This window comes from Lissotriton vulgaris, chromosome 2_1 (genome assembly GCF_964263255.1).
Source record: "Lissotriton vulgaris chromosome 2_1, aLisVul1.2, whole genome shotgun sequence".
NCBI classification, from domain to species: domain Eukaryota; kingdom Metazoa; phylum Chordata; class Amphibia; order Caudata; family Salamandridae; genus Lissotriton; species Lissotriton vulgaris.
The window spans coordinates 1,876,502,525-1,876,528,103 of NC_141687.1; the positions used below are offsets into that span (position 1 = coordinate 1,876,502,525).

Here is a 25,579-nt window from a genome sequence, read left to right on the forward strand (position 1 = left end):
GTCCCCCACTACCTCGACGTGAGAGCCCTGATGAAGGTGCGCCTGTTCATTTAGGCCGAGCACCGAAACGCGCGTTAAGGCTTTACGTGTGTTCTGGATCCTGTGTTTAACAACTTGGCAACTGGCTACGAAGATCGTCCAGGATCCTATTATTTATTGTGTCACTCTGGGGATTACGTTGAGGAATTTGTTATCTTTATTGTTGAATGTTTGAGTGTGAATGAAAGATTCGAGAGGATGTGGTGTGCGAGAGGTGTTGTGGGGTGATGATGTTTAATATTTATTGGAATATGTTTTAAGACCTAATCAATCAATGTATCAGAATTTAACACTCCTTTGACGAAGGTGTTTTTGATGAAATAGAAAAAGGTTATGGAAAAAAGAAAATAGAGATTTTTATACTTTTCTATAATACCTTCTGTGTACCGTGTGACCTCTCTATGACCCTCTGGTGAGCTCCATGTTGTGGGTTATTTATTCTTTTGGGACTCGTTATGGGCCACTGTTTGATTCACTAGGATAGACTTTTTCCCTTTAGTAGAGTACTTTTCCCCTGACGTCTGCCCATATCGCCTACAGGGGGCCCCTTTTATGTATTGGTAGGATTACTCCCTTGTGGCCACAAGCCAATGGAATGGTTTAAAGATTTATGGCCACTCTAAAGAATACCATTCAACAGGCAGAACTGTCCAAATGTGATGTGAAGGTGGCTTTAAATGAGGTATCACGAGCATATCGAACCACACTGCATACTACCACAGGCAGATATCCGGCAACACTAATGCTGGGTCGCACCGTGCGCACAAGAATACCAGTCTGGGAAGATGCAGCCAGTGGTATGTCTCAAGACTCTGAGCACGAAGAGTTAGAAGCAAGAGACAGACTGAAAAAGGAGAAGATAAAGGAATACGCAGACAGATGAAGAAAAGCTGTACAGTCATCTATCCAGGTAGGAGACTGGGTATTGGTGCGACAAGAACAGAAGAGAAAAGCAGACTGTCTATATCATACATGCCCCCTAGTGGTGACGAAACAAAAAGGGACCATGATCACAGCTGAATCGGAGGACAAGAGAATCACAAGGAATGTGACGCTTTTTCAGAAGTGCACTCCCCATGTCAGAGAAGCGCTAACTGCACCCTGCAGTGTGGTCCAAGGAGGTGCACCTGAGTCAGCAAGTGATCATCGACCTGCCATGCCGCCTGTCGACGGGGAAGGGGTGGATTAGAGACATCCCCCTGTCCGCAGCGAACTCATCGAAGACCTGTTCGCCTGATTGAAGAACTGTAACTATGGTGTTTTCTATTATTGTATACTCTGGCATGCATGGACACACTTGAAGTATTTCAAATTGTTTAAGAAAGGGAAAGATGTAATGTCGTGAAACGGGCTGGGTGCTAGGAACAGCACACAAGGTGGGAGGAGAACCAGGGACGGAAGAGGTGGAGCGAAAGTGGGGAGAGCTAGTTAGAGTAGGAGCAGGGTAGGGGAAAGAAAAGAAATAAAGTACATCAAGAATAACTGTGTCGGTGTCGTGAGGGCTCTAGGCCCACATACTTGGAAATGATGGACTAGTAATGGGCCCAGGGCATGTGCGCCTGGCCCCTTTTATTTGCAGGGTCACCTGACCCTTGACGCCATTAATGTATGGGTGTAGAGTGTATGTACAACACACTCCTAAAACACTAGTCCCTATCCTGCGGGACTGTACATGTTCTGATTGGGTGCCTGAGGATAATGTCATGATTGGCTTACTGGGAAAAATAGTTTTTCTTTTCATAGTTTAAATGTAATTGGCTGTTGTAAAAAATATAAATAAACAGAGAAGAAAGAAAAGCTGAAGCCTCTAGTCCAGACAAAGAATACGTTACGAGCTCTGTGTGGCGTGTTCATTATGCATGCTACCTGGGTGAGGAGGACGCAAAACCTTCCTGGCCCATTCGATCAGTGCCGAAGTTTTCACTTCCGTGTTCATTTTACGTTTCGTCTTCTGATTGTTCGTTCACACGCTCTGTCTGACTCTTCTCGGCGTTATAAAATGCAACGGCACATCAGGGGTTATTTAAGAATCTCATGGACGTCAACACCTACGGCACAAAAACTAAGTACAGAAAGAGAAACTGAAACTGTTCTGCCCATTGGCGAGACCTCAGCGTGGTGGCGGTCCAATGAGGGAAGCGATGGGTGGGTTTGCAGTTGCACGCATTTCCCAGTAGAACCAATAGGAGGCGGCAGCAGACTGTCACTAAACCCCAGCCTGCGCGGTTCCCAGGGGAAAAGTAAAACGACTCAAAGACGGAAGTGCGACATTCGTGCTTTTGAAGGGCGCATTCAGGGTGAGTCAGTAATACAGCCCAGTCAAAAGCACTGCAGTAGCAGTTTACGTGTTGCCAGCTTGTCTGGCATTGTGATATGTCACCAGAAGTGTTCGTTGAGGAAAGGAAATAGCAGAACTTGGGACTGATTTACAAGCCCCTTGCGCCGCCGGTACGTCATTTTCCCCCATATTAAAAGCGACGCACCGGCGTCGCAAGGGCTTGTTAATAAGCCCCCTTCTTTTCATGAATGCACATTTGTTGGAGTGTTGTGTGTGCGCTCTTTGGAGCTGTATACATGCTTTGTGAGGCTTACTCTGCATGTGAAATGCAGATAAAAAAAAACCTCGAGAAAAAATGCCGTTAGTATTTTAGGAAGAGGCAGTAAGATTTTCAAAAATGTTTGGGTGATAGCCCATCTCTACAAAACCGCCTTTAGATCATTTAACAAATGGGTTGACGCTCAGCTGGTAAAGTTTTGTTGGGTACGCGTGCAAACGGGAACCAGATTCAGTGTAACTGGGCAATCGTTGCAATTAAAAAGCCGAATTTCGTGTCATGGTACAGCTAGAATTATACTTTAAATGAAGACCACATTGCCAGGTCAGAATTGTTTCCCTTAAGAACATATTACAAATGAATGCATTTGACAACCTAGTACGGAAATAAGGGTGTGATCATAACATGAGATCAAAAAATATCAGGAGACTATTGCGAAATTGGGGATCCTGCTAATCCAGCACGCATAGATCGATGCCTCTGGAATGTGCTATACATTGGACTTTATTTTTTTTTTTACTTTGGAATCTGCAATACATTGTAATTGTACTTAAACGGTAGTCTGGTTAATGATTGTTATGCCGTGTTTTCTGTACCACTGCAATTGCACGTTTCACATAGACCTCCTTTCTATTGCAAATTGAGGTTTCCGAGGCACATTCTCAAATGAATGCCGGGTATACATTGTGGGTATGTATGCTGAACTGCACAAGCTTCAAATAACTTTCTATCATTGTCAAATGTAACCACATATTACATCCCAATGTAGTCCACGTGGCACCGTGGCTGTTTTTTTTGTTAAAGCTGCAGAATCAAAGTCTTAAAGTTCTTCATGCAGTGGCAAAGCAAATAGGTCTCTCCTATACAAGAGCTATTGGCTTTGGCAATTTGGTTTTGCCATGTTGTACACTTCAAAATTTGCTAACATTCGTGCCAAGAATTTTCAATTCTATTAAGGACAAGGAGGCGAGGATTATGCTTAGTCTCATTTCTTTACTGACACATAGCAGCCAATCACATTACAGTAAAGAAAAAACCAAACAATACGTCACGTATGAACTCAGGGCAACCATAGAGTACACCCCTAGTATATAAACAGTCTCAGAGGTAACCACTTCCTCTTTCTTTGTCCAAAACCAGAATGAAGAACAAATTGAACATCAGAAAATCCACGGAGAACATCATCCGAAAGGGCCAAAGTCCGAACGAGGAGGAGGAGGAACTTCCAAAAGCCACAGGAATAGAAGAAGTCCCACGAGGAGAAGAAACTCGCAGCAGAACTTCCACAATGGCGGGTCCGGAGGAACCTCACTTGGGATCAGAGCCTGAAAAGAGACACAAAGCCGTAATACACATCCTGTGTAATCATGAGCAAATAAAGGGTGGGTAGAACAAAACTTAAAGCATTCAGTACATTTCATCAGAAAAGGACTATGAAGCATTGCAGAGTAACAATATAATAGATATATGCATATACAATGGGTGGGATAATCCTCGCCTCCTTGTCCTTAATAGAATTGAAAATTCTTGGCACGAATGTTAGCAAATTTTGAATTCTATTTCAGGACAGGAGGCTCCGATTATGCTTGTTCAAAGCTCATCCACCACAACAGAAGCAACAGTAGGAACAGGCTTGAAATAGAATGTCTTAAACACGGAATCTGATGACCAATCAGCCGCTTTCATAATGTCACATAAAGAGACCCCCAATGAAAAAGCCTTAGAGGCCATGGCTCCCCGAGCCGAGTGAGCCCCGAAAACAGAAACATCAATGCCCGCTTCCTCCATAAGCCATCGTACCCAACGGGCCAAAGTGGCTGGAGCAACGGGACGGAAGGGTTTTTGCAAAGCAATCAACAATTGACCCTGCATATCAGATCTATAAAGAGAAGTACTCACCTCATACTCCTTAAGGCACTGAACCACACAAAGGTTGGGTCGAGCCGGGAAAGAAGGATACGCAATAACCTCCGTGTTAGTTTTGGTGCGCCGGGAAAGGCGAAAGGAAACACCCTCAGGCGTGAAACTACGACCCGCTAGATCTATAGCGCGGACGTCAGAAATAAGTTTGCAGGAAAGCAAACACAGTAACATAGTAAGCTTGGCTGAAAGTTGCTTACGAGATAATAAGGAATTAACCGGCCAAGCTTCTAGAAAACGTAGTACCACAGAAACATCCCAGAGGGAAACATATTTCGGTTTAGGAGGAGTAGCCATACGAATACCTTTCAGAAGTTGGGCTACGAGAGGATGTTCCCCAACTGGCTTGCCATCCACAGGAAGATGACCCGCCGAGATGGCGGAACGGAAATTGTTGACTGTGTAATAAGCCAAACCCGAAGAGGACAGAGAGGACAAAAAATTGCATATCAAAGAGATATCAGCCGATGTGGGATCAACTTGCCGTTGAGCACACCAATCACTCCAACGCTTCCAGGAACTTCTGTAGCGCTTGTGAGTGTTAGGGGCCCAGGCATTGCTGAGGAATCTGGCAGCGTCCTCAGAAAGGCCTGGCACCGTCCAACGTTCCCCGAAATTCGCCACGCCAGGAGAAGGAGGGAGCCTGACTGAACCAGGGGATGCGGATTCTGCAATGGATCTAGAAGGAGATTCGCTCTCTGAGGAAGAAGAAAGGGCAGGTCGCATGCCATCTCTAGAAGAACAGGGAACCACGGTTGAGCCCGCCAGAGAGGGGCAATCAGAATCAATTCCGCCTGAAAGCGCGTCACGTAGGCCAGAACCCTCGGGAGCATCATGAATGGGGGAAACGCATAACAGAGGGATGTCGGCCACGTCTGAAGGAAAGCATCGGTGGCAAGAGCCTCCGGATCCGGTCTCCAGCTGAAGAACTGGGGAAGTTGGGCGTTGAGCCGGGACGCAAAGAGGTCGATCAGACACGGACCCCAGTTGCGAAGTAGCTGACGAAACACCCTGGGATGGAGTCTCCAGTCGCTGAAGTCCCTCAGATGTCTGGAGTTCCAGTCCGCCACTATATTGCGAGACCCGGGAAGGTACTCTGCAATAACAGTGATCTTGTGTTGGAGGCAATAGTGCCAGAACTCCTTGGCAATCTCCGCCAACAATCGCGACCGAGTTCCCCCCAGCTTGTTGATGTAACGCACTGCGGAGATATTGTCCATCCGGAGAAGGATGCAACAGTGGGATTGAAGAGGCGACAGGCATTTGATCGCAAAAGATCCCGCCAGCAACTCCAAACAGTTGATGTGGAGCGAAAGTTCCCGTTGAGACCACCGTCCCCCCGTCGAGACCGGACCGCAGCGGGCTCCCCAACCCCAACGACTGGCATCCGACTCGATCACAATCTCCGGGGAGGAGCCGAAGAGGGCTTTGCCGTTCCAGGCCTCCATGTGATCCAACCACCATTGCATCTCCAGCTTGGCCTCCTCCGAAAGAGGTATCAAATCGGAATACCGGAGGCCCCGCTGCAGATGCTGAATCTTCAGGCGTTGAAGGGCTCGATAATGTAGCGGCGCTGGAAAAATTGCTTGCAGAGAAGACGCCAGAAGCCCGACCACTCGTGCTAACAACCTCAATGACACAGTCGGACTCGATATAATGGAATTCAATTCTTTCTTGATATAACGAATCTTCTGCTGGGGCAGTAGCAGCTGACAAGTGATGGAGTTGACTCTGAACCCCAAGAAATCGATGACCTGAGAGGGATGAAGCACAGATTTGGGAACATTCACCAGAAACCCGAGGGACTGGAGAAGGTCTATGGTCCAGTCCAGATGGGTCATTAGACGGACCGGACAATCCGCCAGAAGGAGGATGTCGTCCAAATAAATGATCAAACGGACCCCACGACTGCGGAGCGATTCCACCACAGGACGTAACAGCTTCGTGAAACACCACGGAGCCGACGAAAGGCCGAAGGGAAGGACCTGGTATTGATACCAAGTCCCCTGCCACTGAAACTGCAGAAAACGGCGATGTGGATGGAAGATCGGGACCGAAAGATAAGCATCCTTGAGGTCCAAACGAACCATCCAATCCCGTTCCCTCAAGAGGTCTCTCAATAGATGGATACCCTCCATCTTGAAATGTCTGTAAACTACCCCCGCATTGAAATCCTTCAGATTGAGGACCAACCGAGCACCTCCTCCCTTCTTGTCCACCAGAAAGATCGAGCTGGCAAAGCCCTGCGGATGACGGACCGTCGGCACAATGGCCCCCTTCAACACTAGAGACTTGAGTTCCTCTGTGATGAACTCCTGACTTTCCTGTGAGAAGTGAAGAGGGAAGGGAGGACGAGACTGGTGAATGGGATGGTAAAATTCGATTTTGAATCCCTGAACTGTTTCCAGCACCCAAGCATCGCCTGAGATTGCGCGCCAATTGTCTAGAAAATGGCGGATCCTGCCCCCCAGAACAACACTGCATGCAGGAAGAAGCCTCACCTGAAGCGGCGGAATCTTGACGTCCGCCGGAGTAGCCACCAGAACCTCCTTTCTTGAACTGTCCACGTCCTTTTTTGGAAGGATAGAAGTGAGACCGCTGGGCATAACCGGAATCCTGATGGCCTCCTTTCTGGGACTGGTTCCCACGTTGAGTGGAGTGGTATTGACCACGGCCGGACGAACGTCCCCAGCTTCGTCCGGCCTTGTTAAAAACCGGACGCATGGCCCGTTTCAAAGTGGCTTGTGCCTTGTCAATACTACTAAAAGTGCTGACAAAATGGGTGAGTTCCTTCAAAAAGGATTGCCCAAAAAGAAGCCCTTGAGCAGCAGCACCTGCCTCTGAAGATGAAAGTTCAGACAACTTCGGGTCCAGTTTCAAAAGAATAGAACGCCGGCGTTCACTCGAGAGGGCACAGTTGGCGTTCCCTAAAAAACAGACGGCTCGCTGTGCCCACTGAATGAGCTCGTCAGGATCGACAGTGGAGGATGACTCCTTGGCTCGGAAGCCCAGGTCCAACATTTTAGTGATGGGACCTAAAAGGTCCAGAACCTTATCCTGACAAGCCCGCCAGGAACGATCTAGACCCTTTTTGGGGTCCTTGGAAAATTTGGTCATGTATGTAAGGATAGTAGGATCGACCTCCGGCGTGTCTGCCAGGTTGTCCGCCAAATCCGGTCGTGGACACTCTGAGCGAAGACGCGCTCGTACATCTTTGTCAAAAGGGTGCCTGATGTATTGCTGAACATAGTCAGCCACAGCCGGTGATGGAAGCCAGGCGGAAGAATTCGGGTGCACAATATCCTCGGGCTCAAAAGTTAGTACGGGAGGCCGCGAGGAGGCATCCACAAAATGTTCCTTGCATTTACGTTTTTTGGGAGGAGGAGGCAAAACCTCTGACGAAGAGGAGGAAGCATCATGGTCGTCGCTCTCTACCAAGACAGGGACAGCCTTGGGTTTAGAGGACAAGGAGCGAGCCAACTTCCTAAAGTCTGAAGAATGGGGATTACCAGGTGAGGACTTTCTTGAGGGAAGCCAACCTTGCTGTTGCGCATATTGCGTCAAATGGCGCTTCAAGGGGGTAATGGCGCGAGCCATAGCCCTATTCATAGAGAGCTGCACCCCTTTGTCGAGTGCCTCCACCAGGTCCTGCTCAAAAAAGTCAGACCCCTCCTCCTCAAAGTCACCTTCCTCCTCAAAATGATAGGAGCCACTCATGGTACACTGGAAGTGTAGTAATTCAGCCCACTAGGTGACAAAGAATCCGGTATGTCAGTGACACAGTCCGAGGGAGTGAAAAAACCTCACAGTCAGCAAGAAAACAGTAAAAAACTGCTTCAAACACCAAAGTTAGAGCGTGGAGGGAGGCTTGCCGACCAAAAAATCACCACTCTAGGCAAAGCCTATGCAAATTCACAACCGGGACCTTTTTCCAGGCTCCGGCGTCGAAAGGGACAAGCTGACAGGCAGTGGGCGCAAACGTCAACAGACGCGTTGAAGAGCCGGCGCTGTGTTGACAGAAACACAGCTGCGCAAGGAAAAGCCCTTAGGGACAAAGGTCGCGCATGCGCAGACACACGGCTCGCCCGACAGCTCAGAAGCCGACTCGCGCTGAACGCGCGCGAGGCAGGACAGTCCCCAACTCCCTCCACCAAAATACGGGACAAACGGCAGCAAGTGCCCGACCCCGGGAGGTGACACACGCTCCCACCGACGCGCCGGCCGAGTGTAAGGAACGACGACCAAGACGGCAGTAAGAGCGCGAAAGCAGCGCCAAAGCAATATTTAAACAGCGCGCACAAAGCGGTATTAATGAAACCAGTAAGACAAGTTAATCATTCAGATAACAAGAAATAAGCACTTAACTGGCTGCGGAGCAGCAAAGAAAGAGGAAGTGGTTACCTCTGAGACTGTTTATATACTAGGGGTGTACTCTATGGTTGCCCTGAGTTCATACGTGACGTATTGTTTGGTTTTTTCTTTACTGTAATGTGATTGGCTGCTATGTGTCAGTAAAGAAATGAGACTAAGCATAATCGGAGCCTCCTGTCCTGAAATAGAATTGTGTGGCTACTGTTTAGCATGGCTTCAAGTTAGTGGCGAGGAGTGGGGGGGGGAGGAGTAGAAGATCGTAGAGGTAAGTGGTTCACTGGCAGAGTGTCTTAGAGTAGAGTGGAATGTGGTGAAATAAGGTGGAGTGGGTTGAGGTAGTGGGGTGGAATGAATTGGGGTAAAGTTGCTTGGATTGAGTGGGGTGGATTGGCGTGGGTAAAGTCAATTGGGTGAATTGGAGTGTGGTGGATTAGATTGGTTTGGATTAGAGCAGGGTGGTTTGGAGTAGCTGGATTAGAGTAGAGTGGGGGTGGATTGGATTGGCATGGAGTGGGGTGGATTAGAGTGCAATAGATTAGATTGCGGTAGTTTGGATTGAGGTGGATTGGACTGGGGTGGATTGGAGTGGGGTTGTTTTTGAAGAAATGAATCCATATACACTGCATAATGACAGGTCACTTTTGTAATGTGGGACCCCATGACTTCTGTCTTGAACACAATTAACTATATAGAAACGTTTTAGGGTATACGTGTGCTTATGAAATGTGTATGCTTAACATGTTTGTGAAAAGCTGGAATCTTTACAACAAATTGCAGACAGTTGTTGAAACTCAATAATATCAGGTGTGCTATGATTTCTTTTGTTTGTTTTTCTCTGTTGACTCAGAACTGTAGCACATCTGCATCAGCCGGCTCCCACAAATTATAGTCGTTTTTCCTTTTTACACATCTGCTTTGGGGTTAAGAGTATGTGTGAACGGTCATGTACATATTTTAGCCAGTTTCTACCACTTGAACAATAAGGCACTGTTCGCAATAAGAATATAGGGAAAGCTTAAATGGTATGTACAAATATGGTGGAAGAGGGATTGTGTATTTTCTTCTTGATGTGACCACAGTGGCTAAAGGAGCTGAGGGTGGCCTTATCAGTGGTCAATGAACTATGTCCCTTTCCCTTGATGGCATGAGCTTTCAGCACCTTTTGTAAAGTGGAGGAGAAAGCCTGGCCTGTGAAGTGATGCCGTTCCAAATCTTGTGTGCATAGCTCACTAAATATTTATTTATTTAATGTATTCATTGTATTACTTCAAGAGTGAACAGGCTTCATAGTGCCAAGGCAGGAAGTCTGTATGGCCAAAAGCGAACAAAATTAATTGAACTGGAATGTTTTCAGTAGTCATCTGAAATGAAGATGATGTGCGAATGCCTGCAAGGTCATAGAGCTATGCCTTTCACACACCTATTATTTAACATTTCTGTAAAGGGGATCCCAAAATGTGTGCGCTCTAAAGCTTTTGTAGGATACAGAAGATAATACTCTAAAAGAGTAGTTTTGAATGCTTTCTGTTTAGGTTTTGACTATCTTAGCGTTCTCCACTGGTCTCAACCAGCCTGAAAGGAGGGGAAGGGAGTGGGATTACTTGGATTGCTATGTTTTGTCTGTTGGAAAGGAGCCTCCCTGTTTAGAGGAGATGCAACCAACCTAATAGGAGGCATGGCAATTTCTTCCTTACACCCGCTCTAGGATGTAAGGAAGAAACTGCCATGTCTCCTATTAGGTCACATTTGAGACCCATCCTATGATTAGGGAAGTTTCTCCAGTCTTAGTCATTCTAAGTCAGTGGGAGGAACTCTTAAGTAGGTCACCCCATCTCCCTTCGCTAGAGAGTAATGGGGACTAACATAAACTCTTCCTCCCAGACTTATTACTGCTCCCTCTCTCTTTTTTTGCAAATGTGGGATCAGGGTTTAAAGCATTGGCACATATGAAAGTCGGATAAAGCAGACCCTTCCTACCAGACTGATTTCTGCTTCCTCTCTCCTTAAGGAGCATGAAGAGCAAGAGCTATGCTCTTTACCTCAAATACTATTTTTTAAAAACAGGTGTAAAGAAACCCACATTACCTGATTCATTCCTTAAGCGACGGGAACCCAGAGACTGTTTATACATGACCCTGATGTAAGGGAATCTACAAGAGGACATGTTACCTGATCCCTCGAGTTAAGGAAATAATCCTGATTTAAGGAAATAATGAGGAGGCTACCTCATCTAATTACCTAGAGTGAAGGAAACAAGAAGACTGGGGAGGGTTTGACTTAGAGATTACTAAAAACCTCTGTCGGGCCCATCCTGAGGAAAGGTCATACTGCTCGAAACAGAGTAAAATAGTGAGAAGATGTGACCCTGACAACACATGATTCACCCTTCTATCTACTGTGCCTCCCTCGTCTATTTACAAAGAGATTCATCATAACATACCCCACGCTGTGCTTGTAAAGTAAGAGGTCGCTGACAGGCGCCCTGTTTATTCTGATGCATCTAAAGACAGGATTGATAGGCACCTGTGTCCTTTTGTGTTTGGAATATATGAACACTTTTCACATTGAAATGCCCGAAACCACAATTTGAAGGCCTCAATACATTCAGAATATGGCAGTAACACTGTCATGTACAGATTTGATCATGTGTCTGAAACTAGACAGCCAGGTGATCTTGTAGCCCTTTCATTAATTAGAGCTGGTCATAACTGCCTATTTGATGACCACTTGTTAAACAACCATATTCCTGCTTCAAACTCACTGGCTATGCTTCTGATCCCATGCCATAGTCGAGCATGCTGTGAGGGAAGAGCATTCAGAGTGCACAGGCCAAAGGTGTGGAATGGCTTGCCCTTGACTCTCATTCTGACGGAAAATTGTCAATTTCGAAGGGTACTGAAGACATTGTTTTGGTAATCTAGTTGTATTTAGATTGCATATCTGTTTTTTTTCTGTTTCTCTGATGTTCCTTTGTGAGGTTCAAGGTGCCAATATAATTTAAGGCAGGGTTCTCCTACCTCATCTACAATAAGAGCTACTGTTGGTCAATTAAATTCATCCATAACTACCAATATTATTAGGGTTGTAATAGTGACTACATCAGACAAGATTATATTAATAGCTACCCTGCTGAAGATTACTAGCCATGATCACTTCAGTGCATCATGTAGGGTAGTTAGCAGTAATGTAAAAAGGCTTTGCCAATTTGGAATGCCTTTACATATTTAATACATAATAGCTGTAGCTTGCATGACCCTGCTACAAAGGTGATTCTATTAGTAAGCTTTAAATACATTTTGCGAATGCGACCATTTTTTGCTAAACATCAGTTTATGGGTTCTGAATCTACAAACATATTTATATTTGTATCTTGAATGCACACTTTTCAATTGTGGTATACACATTAGTTTAGCCAAGCAAAATCAATTAATTTAGTAGGCAGGGCTAAACACGGGAGAACTACTTGGAAGTAGCTGGAGAGCTAACAATTGGAGAAGCATGCTTAAAGGCAATTTAGCAGATTCGAAGTAAATTGCTTCATTTTACCATTGTGCCAACCATTTTACGGGCCCACTCACTAACTGTACCAAGCACATAGAGAATGCTAGGGTCCTTATCTCCTTCTAAAATAATGCCTGAAATCAAGCCAAGATCTTGTAATGTTTACACCACATCTTAGAATGGATGAGGGGAATTAATCATTTTATGCCTGAATGGCATAAAAACAGAAATTCTAACTCTGGGAGGAAAAAAGATAAACTTTGCATAATATGGATCCACTGGACCAGTCCCAAGCATAGCTCAATAGGTGAGGAAACAATGAGTCATCTGTCCTCTTTGATCCAGACCCATCATTCATCTTTGAAGAAAATGCAGCAGTTAAAAGATAGCAACTTCCAATTATTGCTTCACACAACTGATGCCTTAAAACTAGCACAGAGTTAAGAAAAACAAATCATTTTAGCCCAGGCAGTCTACTGCAATGCGGTATACATTTGTCTGCCTATAAAGAATGCGTAAAGACCATAGTGAATGAAAAGACCAGGCATCAAGAGTGCAGTGAACTGGACAAAGCCAGACAACAAACCCACATTAAAAACACTCAACTAACTAATGGTGGAATTCTGGAATAGATTTAAAGTATGACGCACAGAACGTTCTGGAAGAAAAACCAAAAATACTTACAGGAGGTGGTCAGAATTTTCTTCTCATTGCAAAGATTGCTGATAGACTACAATTCTGGAATATCTGCCTTAGATCCCATGGTCAACTGTTATTTAAGCAATCTTGCCAGACTTGAAGGCGCAACTAAATTACTAAACTACCAAACGTTCAGGACATTGATGAAAACTTGTCAGATTACTGAAAGCTGGTATTTCACACCCACAGCTATGCCCATCATGAGAAGGCCAGATTCCTGCAATGGTGATGTGTCAGAACTCCACTTCCCCTGCTAAACATCTCCGATGCAACAGCAAAACGACTACTCAGTTTGCTGGTGTTTACTCCAGTATTTACCCTTTCCATGCTTACCTGCTACCTAGCAAATAGCCATTCAGATGAAATTCCTATCCATCCCTTTTAAAATGTGTGCATAAAGCTTCAAAGAGGACCAAAGACATATGTTGTCATGATATAACACACTAAAACAAGCAAGTAATGAGTAATACTTTTCAGTGTTCAATTGTTAGCTGTCATTTTGCATAGAGTTGCCAATGAGACTTCAGAAGTACTCTGTACGAAGATAGAGTAAAATAGTGAAGTTGTTTTCCTTTTGTATTTGAGTACTTATTTCATAGCAAGACTACAACAATTCATGTTTTTTTGACAGTTTTTAACGCTAGTGCAGACTTCCATTTATCAATGCCACAATTTTTTTCTATTTTTGCTTTGTAGCCCTGTAAAGAATGGGTTACTGTTACCCCTCAAACATTTGTACCCTTGGGCTGAATTTAAAATAGATGAGAACCATAATCATCCAAATTGGATTCGAATATGTGCTCTCCAAGGTCACAGAGTCTCTGCAGTAGGTACCAAGCCCAGAGAGCTGATGAAAAGAAACAAGTGATGGATGTAATGCTTGAATTAAATCAGGCACTGGTAGTTACTTAGGGCTGCAATCCAATCATCTATTCCACTAACATGCCACCTAAGATGGGAATCAAGCTGTATGCAAATCAGCTTTGGTACTGCTCCGATTGGAACAGTATAGCCAGAACATCCACACCAAATCCCCTATGTACGGGAATACAAGCTATCCCAGACTATTTTGTCTCCTCCTCAGTATGGTGCAGCTTTGTCTAGAGGGGCAAAGTGAATGAAAAACTTTGGTCTGGAATGTGGCCCAATCTATTTTCAATCACTGAAATTAATTTAAGAATTCCTTCCATCACTGTGTTGGATTTTTTTTTCCAGTTGATTACCTAAGTGCAATGGGTCTGCCTATACACTATTCCTGTGTGCACTCAGCTACAGACAGGACTCAAGTTCTACCTCACTGAAGAGGCCTAAGTAGGCCGAAACTTGTCTGGGACGGTTTGTTTTCTCCGCTAGACAGGACCTAGCTGAGGACTTCGAGCTGGACTGTTTTTTATTGGAGTAGTGCCAAGACTTCTTTGCATGTGGCTGATCTGTCTAGAATTACATAGTAAGTGAATAATGATGGCCTGGGATGCAGGCTGTGTATTTACAGTGTCTGAGAATAATTCAAGCATTAATTTCATTACCTTGTAGTTTGTTGCGGTTGATGCTCTAAGAGCAGCAGGCATTGTCAGACATGGGTCCCGTGTTCATCGTACTACAGGACTCAAACTATAAATTACTGATGAGGCCTAAATAGCCAAAAACAGTCTGGTGTTGCTTCTGTTCTTGTCCGGGGTGGTACAGGCCTGTCAGTTCCTGCTGGACTGTTGCTATTGGAGCAGGACGAGGAGCGATTTGCATATGACTAGTTTCTGTCTAGAGTGGCATAGTCGACAAACAACAAAGGTCTGGAATGCTGCCCGAGCAATTGCCCGTGCCATCAGATTTTTTTTTTTTGCAGAGCGCTGTCACACTCGGTCGTAGAAACTTTTTAGGTTTATGCTGCGTTTGCTTCCTTTTTTTTGTGATGGGAGCATGCCAACTCTTTTACATTATTCTCTAATTCCTGTTATCTTTTTTATCTTTTCATGTACCTTTATACAACACCACAAATTATTATAAGTTAACATACTATGCTGCATTCTTTAACCTAGTTTGCTAATTTTTATCAAGAATATATTGCTTCAGGAGGAGCTATGACAGCAAGCAAGATGGCCGCATAGTCTCCCGGCTCCGCTGACCTCCGTCTTACGCTCCAAGATCCTGTCACTTATCCTGATTTCCTGCCCCGGATCTGTGTGTGTGAACTAATCCGCACTCCGATGGTGTGATCCTGGGATTTTTCTGACATTGTGGAGCTGAGTAACGTCGAGGACCGATTTGCGTCCTAACCCAGTCTGGAAGCCGGGGTCTCGAGTGCTGGCTTAGCCGGGTCTGAGTTGAACAACAGCGGACTGTTGAGGGCGGCAGGGTCCGGTCTCTGGAACTTTCGAAATTGTTGGATTGCTTTGCTATCATCTACAGCCTGGTGTTGTGTTGGAGGTGAGGAGACGAGTGACGCACGGTGCTGCGTCGCGGGGGTCCCTGACCTGGAGGCCCGGCACTTGCATCGCCGGCGCACCTTGGGTTGGAGTCCCGTTGCGCACTAATGCATGCTGACGGTTGGTCCCTCACGGCTCAGTCCGGCTCATCTTACCCCGGAGAAGGCGCCTCTCCGTGGGGATCATTATGCCTGAGGAAATATGGAACCGGGCGGAGCAGGCCCAAAGGGGCCCGTCATTTCGGGAGGTGCTGGCGGCCCTAGAGGCACTTCAGGCGACTGTGGCAGCTCAGACCTGCGGCCTGTTGTCGGCGGCAGATGGACTTAAAGGACTGAGACCGGATCCTGACTCGATGCCCGAGACCCGGCAGCCTGCTTGCCTTTTGACCGATGCTCCAGTGGCGCAATTAGACCCGGTGCTGGAAGCTGTGCCTGCCCCTACAGAAGTGGATCTACTTGAATGGGCTGTGATCGGTGACTTAACTAATTTTTTGGAACCCCCGGTTGTGCAACTGTCGGAACATTCAACTGCTGTCCCTATCCTGGAACCTTTTAATTGGTACTGTGAACTGTTTTGGATTGTGTCGAACCCCCTCCCCAGTCGGTATTTATTTATTTATTTATTTATTTATTTTAGTTTCTTTTATAGCGCCGGAATCAATCCCGTAAGGGTATCTCCGCGCTTTGCCAGCTATAGGGTTATCAGGTAGTACATCCTAAGAAGTTAAGTGGAGAGAAACGCTTCTTGAAAGAGGAGGGTTTTTAGTGTCTTTCTGAAAGATAGGTGATTGATGGTTGTTCTTACATCAGTGGGAAGTTTGTTCCACAGGGCAGGTCCAACTGAGGAGAAGGCCCGGTCTCCTTGTCTGGACTTCTTTGTGGCCGGGGGTTTTAGAAGGGCTTGGTTGCTTGAGCGGAGAGACCTACTGGGCTGATACAGCTCCAGAGATTGAGATAGATATTTAGGACTTGCTCCATAAAGGCATTTGTGAACTGTGCAGCAGATTTTAAAGTTGATGCGCTGCCGTATAGGGAGCCAATGCAGTTCTTTCAGCAAGGGCTTGGAGGGAGTCCTGGCTGGTGCGCCCATGACCAATCTTGCTGCCGTGTTCTGGACCACCTGCAAACGTCCTACTGCATCAGCATTTGCTAATGTCAGCAGGCCGTTACAGTAGTCCAGGCGACTGGTTACCAAGGCCTGTACAAGTGTCTTTCTATAGGTGGCAGGAAGATATGGGAAGACACGTCTGAGTAGGCCAATGGTGTGGAAACACAACCCTGCGATGTAGTTGGTGTGTTCCTTCAGGGTCAGCTTTTGGTCCAACTTCACCCCAAGGTTCTTTACATGAGGTTTAGATGTAGGTACTGGGCCGAGATCTATTGGCCACCAGTCAGGGGACCAAAGGATGTTTGCCTTGCCAAAGAGCATGACCTCTGTTTTTGTCACATTGCATTGGAGGCAGTTCACCGCCATCCAATGTGACACCGCTCTCATACCCTCAGCAAAGTTCTCCTTGACTTTAGGGCCAAGGGAGCTGAAGGGATAGAGGAGCTGGGTGTCGTCGGCGTAGGAAACCGGTATGAACCCATATTTCCGTACAATCTCAGCAAGGGGGGCCACATATACATTGAACAATGTAGGGCTAAGGCATGATCCTTGTGGCACCCCCTTCGTGAGCCCCCTTGAGATGGAACGGAAGGGGCCCAGGCTGATGGATTGCGATCTCCCGGAGAGGAAACTCTCCAACCATGATAGTGCTAGGCCTCCAATTCCAACTCCCTGCAAACGGCTGAGAAGAATGTTATGGGACACGGTATCGAAGGCTGCGGACAGGTCCAACAGCACTAGAATCATGGAGCCGCCTCGATCTTGTGACATTTTGATCTGATCTGTCACAGAAAGAAGGGCTGATTCAGTGCTGTGGTTGGGCCTGAACCCAGATTGAGATTGGTCCAGGCCCCCTGTCGCCTCGATAAAGCTAGAGAGGGTGGTATTGACGTGTTTCTCTGCCAGTTTGCTGATGAAAGGAAGGAGAGAAATCGGGCGGAGGTTGGAGAGTTCTGACCAGGGCAAGGTGGAATTTTTACGTATGGGGTTCACTACCGCTTCCTTCCAGGCTAGTGGAAGTTGACCCTCAGCAAAGGAGAGATTTAGCAGTTTCTGAATAGGAGGTCCTAATATCTCAATTAAAGGGGAGATAAGTTTGGCGGGTATTAGGTCAGTAGGTGAGCCAGTCTTTATTTGGTTAGTGAGTGTGATCAGGTCCTTGATGGTTATTTCTGGAATTTCTTGAAGAGTTTTTCCAGAAGTCAATATTGGGGAGAGTTCAGGGGCCTCAGTTTCCAAGGGATCTGAAACTGTAGTGATTTTTTTGTATATCCCTTCTATTTTGTCCTCAAAGAACTGTGATATTTCATCACATAGGACTTGAGTGAAGGTGTCTGGACTCTCACACACTTCAGGATTGGTGAAGGTCTGAATGATTTTAAATAGCTCTCTTGTGGAGTTGCCCGCCTCTGTGATTTGGGTGGTAAGGCTTAATTTCCTTGCTTTTTTTATATTTTTGTAGTAGGAGGTCATAGCTTCCAAGTATCGGCTCTTATCTTCCCCATTGCCTGTCCGTCTCCAGAGTTTCTCCAATTTTCTGCATCCCTGCTTTTCTGTTTTAAGGGCCTCAGTATACCATGCTTCCCTTTTAGCCATGGTAGTTTTTTTGATATTTTTCTGAGGGGCAAGAGTGTCAATAGCTGTCATCAGTGTGGAGTTAAACTTGAGGAGAGCAGTATCGATGTTATCAGAATTGGAGAATATCGGCTGTTCCCATGTTTGTATAAGCTTATCAGAAGTAATTTTATGCCATGGTCTACGTTTAGTGGACTGAGTAGCCGGGCGATTCATGGGATTGGACAGGTGAGGTATGGAGAAATCTACCATTTTATGGTCGGACCAGTAAATGTGCTTAGGGGGATAGCAGTGGACGTTGGGATGGGTAGTGAGGATCAGGTCCAGAGTGTGACCACCTGAATGAGTAGGTCCACTGTTTCTCGAGATGGTGGATGTGATATGGCCTGGCTTCGGAGACTGGGAGGGACATCGTCGGTACCAGCTGCGTACTTTGGGATCTCCTGTTCTTTTTCCATCTACTGAACTATGTTCCGACCACTTCTGTGTATCTTTTGACATTTTGATGATGGGGCTTTATTCGTCTGAGGGACTCGGCGAATTTGATCGACGGGGCCAAGGCTGAGACTGTTGTTTGGGTTGTTCATTGTGGTCTTATCGGTAACGGGACTGCTTCATTAGCTTAACGGAGTCCGGGGCAGGGTTGATGGTTTCCCCCGGGTTGTTTTCTCAGTTTGGACTATAAAGATGTGACAGTTTCGGGGGGACCCCTTTGTTAGGGCGGGGGGGAGAGACCGGGAGCACGTAGAAGATAGCCCTCCTCCGTTTCCCCTCTTTGGGTGGGGTTCATTTCTTTCTGTCTTTCTCTGGGTCTTTCTATATTTTGGGGCTCAGTTCTTGGGCGACAGGCACGCTGCTGGGGGGTAGGCCGTAGTCATCTGCAGGGGTGCAGGGTGGGGGCTTGGGGGATGGGTGTTTTGTTTTTCGTTATGGCCTTTTTTCTTCTTATCTTTCTTTGCCCTTTTCTTTTCTTCCTTTCCGGGTCAGTGTAATGGGTTAATTTTTATGGCCATTTCTGCTGTTTCATATGTGCCTCAATTCTCGCGATGTTTCAGTGCTACTGGGCGGACATTCAACTGGCGCGAACTGTATTTGTACGCTCGCTTAACATTAATAGTATGTTTTAACGCCGCTGACTTACACGAAGATGATTTAACTGTGGACATATGCTATTTCGCCCTCCCCCCCCCCCCCCCCCCCCTTTTTTGGAAACTTGAGATATTGTATGGCACCTGATCCTTCTATCTTATATTATAAAATGGAACCTTTTTATCCTGTTACCAACTTGATATGATTTACAACCAGTACGTACGTATATTGGACGTGGCGAATCTGCTCCCCGGGATGCTGAGTCTGGGTTTTGATTGTTTTATTGTGTTGCAACTGCTTGGCGGCCGGCCCTGGGGGTTGTAGGCCCGTGTTTGTACTTGGTTGAAATGTCAAATAAAGGTTTTCCCCCCCAAAAAATATATATATATATATATATTGCTTGAAACACAATTTATATATGATATAAAATACCCAATTCTGAACCTAAATGGGGATATTCGAAGTCACTGAGGAGTTGTATGCCCATGTAGATGTACAAGGCTGAAGCCTGAGTGCCTTTATAAGGTCATGGAATTTCGAGGTGACTGAAAATATCCTATTAATATATGACCAAGGGCATTTTCTTCCTTGTAATTCATTCTCATTGTGTTTTGTTTTTTGTCATGCTCATTGCAGACATGAACAAAAGCAGAATCTCTCCTTGCGAAATCAGACACACTTAAAAACAGCTAGTATTTTTTGCAAAAATATATTCGAATTAGTTTAATGTAAATCAGATTACACAAAAATGCTGTGGCTCTGATTGTGTAGAAACATTCATAGATTTCTGTTATTGAACTATTTCTTAGAAAAAATCAATATTTTGCCACAAATATCTCTATTTCACCGATTACTTTTTCTTTTTGAAAGGTATACCAAAAGAAGAAAAAGCCAGTTGCCAAGAGTCAAACGAGTACGCCTTGTCCAAAGAAACAAGGTCTTAAATATAACCTTATAGGGAACGTATAGACTGCTACCATGTTGTTCAACGCCCGGAGTTAACCTGTATGACTACGGTGAGTGTCAACCACTCATTCTTGTATAATTATGTTCTCGTGATATAGTACATTTGTATCTTTTATTGTGTTTCCTTTTCTTTTCCCCTCCCCTTTTACTGCAATGAATTTATCTCTTTTCAAACAAACTACAAAACAATTTGACTGCGGTGAGTTTAAACAGACATGGTTCCACTAGTACCCCCTGCAAAAATAACTATTTAAATTCCTCTCTGTGTACCCGGTCAATTGCTCTCATTGGGGGTGTCTAAAGTTCGACTTTTTTGTGCCCACAGAGATTGGCAAAACAACCCTGCCCACTTAGCACACAAAGCTCGCAGATTCCTACCAGTGTGGCTGCCGCCTGGGCGAGGGTCCTTCGGTGTTAGGTAATGCCTTGTTTACTAGCACGAGATGGCAGACCTCTGTAACGTAGCTACACAGCATGTCCGGAATCTGGAGCAGGCATTAGCCCCCGGAATCTAAATTTACACGTCCCTCCGGGACCACAGTGGGGCCCACTCAGGGTGTCTTCAAGCGTTTAACTCTTAGGCTATCAAGTGGTGCATTCGTCCTTACCTCAGGACGAGAAAGCAGCTCAGTGGGTGGGTAAACAGTTTGCCACGAATTTTGTTGTAACCCTCATTTCACCTGTAACGGGCTATATTGCTAAGTAAATTACTCCGGAGATTATGTTGAACCCGTATCGTATTGCGGACGTTCTAATCCTAGTATGAATTGACAAACATCTCCCATTTACTAAAGCACCTCTTTAAATTACCTTAATTTGTGTTCTAACACTTTATATGCAAAGTCTATTTCCGCTTAGACGCAAATTAATACATCTTTGGAACATTATTTTTTCATGAAACGTTCACGCATGATGGTGTGGATTGGCAGGGTGGCTCAGTGAGTTGAGCGCTGGCCGCTGACAAGTGCAGTTTTCCGGAGAGCTTGAGTTTGAAATCCATAAAGCCACGCTCCGTGGACAAGGTTGCCTCGACCTTCAATCGTTCCAAGTTAGGAATTCTGATTAACATATAATTGGTACTTGTAACATCTGTAGTATACAGTGCTAAGAAAGGGCAGAAGTGTGGATATATATATATATATATATATATATATATATATATATATATATATATATATCATCACAGTATTCCGTCCTTCCACAGCATTCACGCTAAAGACGGAGACGGACCACTTGGATTGTGCCAACGAAAGAATATGTATTTGCCTGCTCGGTCCTGACGCAGAGCGAGAGAGAAGGACAACACCATAGCATTTTTGGCATGGGGCCTTCGGCGTGAAAAGCTTTCATGCCGCTATGAGGGTACAGCAGGGCACAAGTTGATTTAACCAGTTTTCCTAGTATGGAAGCCCACTAGGGTTTTATGTTATTTGAACTGTTGCAATTATAACGACACCCACTTGGGAAAGATTTAGGCCCGTTATTTAAAGGACTACAGGTACCAGCATGCTGGTAACAACACCCTCGAGCAGGCAATGAAGAGAGTGCCGCTGGGCAGCCTTTTAGTGCCCATTAAGCAGAGCTTCGCCCCAACCCCCCCCCCCCCCCCCTTCGGCGGAAGAGGGGAATCCTAGTGGGCTCGCTAGCCCCTCCCCATGGCGGGTACACCTGTGCGCCCAGGGGAGGGCACTCGCTTGGGGGGCGGCCAGGGTATTTAGGTCACGGCTGCCCCCAGATCGTCCTCTTTCACTAGCCTGCTGTCCTGACCGACGCGCTGTACCGCCTGGCAAGGTCGTGTACAGCGGGGTCCTCCGCTCCTCGTGTCGCCGACGTCGGGCCCGAGTGTGCCGTTCAAACTGCAACGGTGAGTGCTCTGCTAACCCCTACCCCCGCCCCATTCCTGGGCGGCACCAGGTTGTACGGGGGCCATGGCTCGTCGACCATGGGGGGTGAGGGGGCGCAAGCTCGATGAGTGCAACTTGCTCCATGCTGGCGCCAGGCAAACAAGCTTGGGTCAGTAGCGGCCCGGGGCTGGGTTCTGGGACAAGCGGCGGGCAATTTAGCGGGCGTGAGTAGAGGGGGGCGATACGCGCCCCATCGTATGGGGGGTGCTGCTAGCCCCGATTTTAGCACGGGCCGGTACTGTAGTGAAAGCAGCGTAGGCGCCCTGTGGTAGGATACCACAGGGGGGGAGAGTTGGACGCATTTGTCAACAACTGCGGGTGCATATCAAATTGGGCTCCAGATGGTCAATTGGAGTCTTTGTGAAGGCGGGTGGGGATCAGCGAACTCCCCCATGACCGAGCCCAGCGGCTTTCTGCCATGTGGCCGGGCAAGCCGCGACCGCGTCCGGGATCCAAAATGGCCGCACTAACTAGCCAGTCCAAGTGGCATGGAGCTACTCCATCTCTTGGGTCAGTGAGGCGGGGTGGGCTCCCGACCTCTTCGTACTGCTCCGGCAATACGGATTCGGCCTGTATTTAAAAGAGGGGATGTGTAAGCCGCTGGTCCACGGAAGGCATCCGGTGGACAAAGGCGATGGGAGCAGTCCTCTAGCCACGTGGCCAGGGTGTGCCTATGCCCGCTTCGTGCGGGCTCTCCACGGCCATTGAGGCCCGATGCTGCACGGTTTCTTTGAGCTAACGCGGGAGTAAATGCCCATAGGGGACCCTGTCTGTGCAGGTGGTCATCGGGCACCGGGCGAGTGTTTTTCTGAATTCCTCCGGTTGGTATCCGGAATCGCGCCCCTCCACGCACCATGCTTAGGTCGAGTGTCTTCCACCCCCCCAACCTTATCTTTTGCAACTATGGCCTGAATTCCTCCGGTTGGTATCTGGAGTCGCGCCCCGCCACGCTCCGTGCCGGCGTTGCATGACATTCGATGGTTCGAGCGGCTGTCGATCCGCCCGCGCTGTGCGGGAGATGTTTTGCGGGGTCCGGGCTGTGCATGCACGGGAGAGCGGGGGCTAGAAGGAGGTGCCGCCCCCCACTTATGGGCTCCGTGTGTCAAGCGGGCAATGGTTGTGCCCTATTTCCCTGAGGTTTCTGGTGCTCTCGAGAAGAGTGATTGTCGACAGCTGGGAATCGATGGACTGAAATGTGCTATTTCCAAGCAAATAAAACATCTTCCCCGCGCTTGACTCTCGGACAGGTGAGCGGTCTGTGGTGTTTTCATTCCAGGCACAGACTCGAGTCCACCCTGCCCGGGCAGGATTGGGACAGGGAGCCCGGGCTGGACGCACCACTGTCTACTAATAGCTGGATGACTGCGAGCGCTCATCAAAGCCCCCCTCCCCTCTTGTAAGGATGTGTGTGTGGGTGGTCTCTTTGCAGGGGCTGTCATGATACACCGCGCCTAAAGCATTATTGATAATTTAGTTTAGAAATCCAGTGCTGTGTTCGTGTGGGAGAGCACGGGCCGCTGAGAGGTCTCTTAAAAGACCCCGAAAAGCGCTGCTGCCCCAATGCGTTCTAGAAAGCGCCTGACTCGCGGTTTCACTCGCGCCGCCCTTGGCTGCGCTCCACTGGTGGGGTTGGTGCGCGTGCCCACGACGTGACTTTCTCGGCGCGTTGAAGTTGTTAATCCATGCGGGCTTATACCTCTTTTTAATTTGCATGGAATACGGATGTTGTTTATTACAAGAAGGCCGCGCTCAGTTGAACTCTGCCTGAGTCGTGGTTTCACTTGTGCAGCATTTGGCCGCGCTCCACTGGTGGGGTCGGTGCGCGTGCTCACACATGACGGTCTTTGCTTCGGGGAGATTGTTGATCCATGCCGGCGTATCCCTCGGGTTAAATCCGCATAGAATAGGGACATTGTTGAAATACACAGTCGACTCGTAATTGGGGCAGTGGTGTGCTTGGCTGGTGAGCTGTGTTGGAGAGTAGGGTCTAGCCAAAAATTGGCTAGATAGGGACCTTTCTTATATTTCTATGTACCTCTCCTTGTCCCTTATTGGATTTGAAAGGAGACCTCCCTGTTTTTTATATTTGGAGAGTAGTCTGCAATCCTATTGTCACCCCAGATTTTTGCTTTTTGCTTCACTGGTTTACGACTTTCCCTGGCTGTGGGCCTGCTAATCAGACCCACAGCCTAGCTGTTCTCTCTCTAAATTGACATCCATGTACTTTAGGTGCATTTACCAATTGGTATTGGGTCACTCTTGTAAGTCCTTGTACAGTGTACCATAGGTACCCAGGGCATAAGTGAACCCAAGGCCTACCAGGGTCTGCAGCATGTATTATGCCACCCCTGGCTGGCCATCCAAATCTGACACAACTGGCTGATCAATCAGCTGGGGCAAGGTGGTGTAATTACCCTTTGCTTTAGATATAGTACACCTATATCTAAACCTAAAATGGACACATGTACGTATAAGTCACTCCTATGGCAGGCCTTAACAATCCTGGAGCGGTACAAAAGGGGGTGGTGATGGACGGAGCATCTGAATCAATCAAACACTCACACCCAGTGAAAAGATCTGGGTTTAATCCATCACCGTTCTTTAGCCCACTCTGCCACCCCAGTTCAGACATGGCTATATGCAAATCAGTCTGACCCTGTGCCTCATGGGAACAGTCCAGCCCGAACTGTCGAGCCATGTCTTCCCTAGACCGGAAACAAGCTTCCGAGGACCGGTTTCTGGCATTCCAGCCGTCTTCAGCCCAGCTTGCTTTAATCCAGTGGCAAAGTGAGCAAGGGACTCACGTCTGAGCATACCCTGCCACACTTATGGCGGCCAAAAGCGGTACAAAAGGGGGTGGTGATGGACGGAGCATATGAATCAATCAAACACTCACACCCAGTCAAAAGATCTGGGTTTAATCCATCACCGTTCTTTAGCCCACTCTGCCACCCCAGTTCAGACATGGCCATATGCAAATCAGTCTGACCCTGTGCCTCATGGGAACAGTCCAGCCGGAACTGCCATGCCATGTCTTCCCTGGACTGGAAACAAGCTTCCGAGGACCGGTTTCTGGCATTCCAGCCGTCTTCAGCCCGGCTTGCTTGAATCCAGTGGCAAAGTGAGCAAGTCCGTCCATCACCACCCCCTTTTGTACCGTTAACAATCCTGGAGGCAGAGTGCTTGGAATTATGTGAGATGGTGCTCTAGCATGAGCTGAGCCTGTCTGCAGCTTTTGGAACCAAGTCCTTTAGCTGTTTCCATGATAACGCTATACCATATACTCTTAAGTGCATTATAATCCTCGCGGTTATTGCTAACTTTGGCATAGCATTATCAAAACATGTTGAGTAAGGTGTCATACGAATTGGAATACTACCCCCTCGCTAGTTCTGGCGACGGGGGTAGCATTCCACCCTTTTAGAGGGAC

General features: G+C 47.0%; 1 protein-coding gene across 1 annotated transcript in view; it reads left to right on the forward strand.

Annotated features, from left to right (window-relative positions):
- Positions 1-2,228: 2,228 nt before the first annotated feature.
- LOC147733461 (protein FAM169B-like) overlaps positions 2,229-25,579 on the forward strand; it is a 368,824-nt gene continuing 345,473 nt past the window's right edge. The window contains exon 1 of the mRNA XM_086958079.1: positions 2,229-2,336. The gene's annotated coding sequence lies outside the window, so the exon portion shown is untranslated. The remainder of the gene's footprint in view (positions 2,337-25,579) is intronic.